At 46.3% G+C, this 2,461-nt stretch overlaps 1 pseudogene across 1 annotated transcript; it reads left to right on the top strand.

Moving 5' to 3' along the window:
• The first annotated feature begins 1,191 nt into the window (after positions 1-1,191).
• LOC118143766 (U1 small nuclear ribonucleoprotein C pseudogene) lies at positions 1,192-1,948 on the top strand (annotated as a pseudogene). The gene has a single exon (XR_013524214.1). The product of XR_013524214.1 is annotated as a U1 small nuclear ribonucleoprotein C pseudogene (transcript).
• Positions 1,949-2,461: the final 513 nt, after the last annotated feature.

A 2,461-nucleotide genomic window follows, 5' to 3' on the forward strand; every position in this document is an offset into this window, starting at 1 on the left:
AGTATTGAGAATGATCCAAGATGGCCGATCGCTAACATCCCAGGATTGCAGCTCTCAGGGAAGGCGCGGAGAACTAGAGGACGCCACACTTTCGACAAATTCTGGTCTCTCACGGAGCAGAAGATCCCCCAGTGGAGGAAACACACGGGTGGCCAGCACGACTCTCGTGGCTGGCGCAGAGGTTCCACCGGCTCCTCGGCGCAGCAGCTCTCGGAGCAAACAGGTTCGGAGGACCCACACGGGCCCCCAGCATGACACCAGAGCCCGGCAGCGGCTGTGATGGCACCTCAGCGTGGCAGCGCTCAGCGCAGAGTAAACGGGACTGGTTCCCCTTCTGACCGAGGTTTGGAGCCCCGGGAAGGCAGAGTCACCTACTACGGACACAAGAAGGAAGCCAGACAGGAGAATCCTGGGCAGAAAAGCACCATCAGTTTTAACGCCGCTGCTCTGGCCCTGGGAACTAACAACCTGGACGCCCACTCAAGAGACCTAATCTGAAAGTTGGTAATTTCAAAGACGACAGGAGGATAAATTTACAATGACGGGAAGAAACCAGCGTAAAAAAGCTGAGAATACTCAAAGTCAGAACGCCTCTCCCTCTAAAGATGATCACAGTTCCACATCAACAATGGAACAAGGCTTGATGGAGAACGAGCGCCTCCTGATGACAGAATCGCTCTTCAAGGAATGGATAATAACAAACTTCGGTGAGTTAAAAGACCATGTTGTAGCCCAATGTAAAGAAACTAGGAACTTTGAAAAAAGGTTTGATGAAATCCTATTGAGAATAGACAACTTAGAGAGGAGTATGAGTGAATTAATGGAACTGAAGAATACAATACAGGAACTCCGAGAAGTATGCACAGGTTTAAACACTCGAATTGTTCAAGCAGAAGAAGGGATATCAGAGGTCAAAGTCCAACTTAATGAAATAAAATGTGAAGAAAAGATTAGAGAAAAAAGGATAAAAAGGAATGAGCAAAGTCTCCAAGAAATGTGGGACTATGTGAAAAGACCAAATTTACGTTTGATAGGTGTACCTGAATGCGACGGAGAGAATGAATCCAAGCTGGAAAATACCCTTCAGGATATTATTCAGGAAAATTTTCCTAAACTAGCAAAGCAGGTCAACATTCAACCCCAGGTAATACAGAGAACACCACAAAGATATTCCTCAATAAGAGCAACCCCGACGGAATGGAGTGGCCAACGGCTTGCAGAGCAACATGCCCAAGTTTTATTGTGACTACTGCAATACATACCTCACCCATGACTCTCCATCTGTGAGAAAGACACACTGCAGTGGTAGGAAACACAAAGAGAATGTGAAAGACTACTATCAGAAATGGATGGAAGAGCAGGCTCAGAGCCTGATTGACAAAACAACGGCTGCATTTCAACAAGGAAAGATACCTCCTACTCCATTCTCTGCTCCTCCTCCTGCAGGGGCGATGATACCACCTCCCCCAAGTCTTCCGGGTCCTCCTCGCCCTGGTATGATGCCAGCACCCCATATGGGGGGCCCTCCCATGATGCCAATGATGGGCCCTCCTCCTCCTGGGATGATGCCAGTGGGACCTGCTCCTGGAATGAGGCCACCCATGGGAGGCCATATGCCAATGATGCCTGGGCCCCCAATGATGAGACCTCCTGCCCGTCCCATGATGGTGCCCACTCGGCCTGGAATGACTCGACCAGACAGATAAGGATAGAGGGGAGGCCTCATTCTGTCAGTTTTATATTACCTGTTCGGCTTCACCAGGAGATCATGCTGCTGTGATGCTGGGTTTTCTAAACAGCATAAGGAAGACTTGCTCCCCTGTCTGATCAAAGAGAATAGTTTTGGAGGGGAGAGGTGGGGCAAAAAGATGCAGTTTTCATTTGTATTGGGAAATGTGAAAATAAAACTGTCAACTCTTTTAGTTAAAAAAAAAAAAAAAAAAAGAAGAGCAACCCCAAGGCACATAATCGTTAGATTCACCAGGGTTGAAATGAAGGAGAAAATACTAAGGGCAGCCAGAGAGAAAGGTCAGATTACCCACAAAGGCAAGCCTATCAGACTTACAGCAGATCTCTCAGCAGAAACTCTACAAGCCAGAAGAGAGTGGGGGCCAATATTCAACATCCTCAAAGAATAGAACCTTCAGCCCAGAATTTCATATCCAGCCAAACTAAGCTTCACAACTGAAGGAAAAATAAAATCTTTTATGAACAAGCAAGAACTCGGAGATTTTATTACCACCAGGCCTGCTTTACAAGAGCTTCTGAAAGAAGCATTACACACAGAAAGAAACAACCAGTATTAGCCTTTCTAAAAATACACCAAAAAGTAAAGAGCACCAACATAAAGAAGCATTTACACCAACAAATGGATAAAACAGCCAGTCAACATCAAATGGCAGTAACCCTAAATTTAAACTGACTAAATCCCCTAATCAAAAGACACAGCCAAAACCCAATG

Source organism: Callithrix jacchus, chromosome 11 (assembly GCF_049354715.1).
Source record: "Callithrix jacchus isolate 240 chromosome 11, calJac240_pri, whole genome shotgun sequence".
Classification (NCBI taxonomy): domain Eukaryota; kingdom Metazoa; phylum Chordata; class Mammalia; order Primates; family Cebidae; genus Callithrix; species Callithrix jacchus.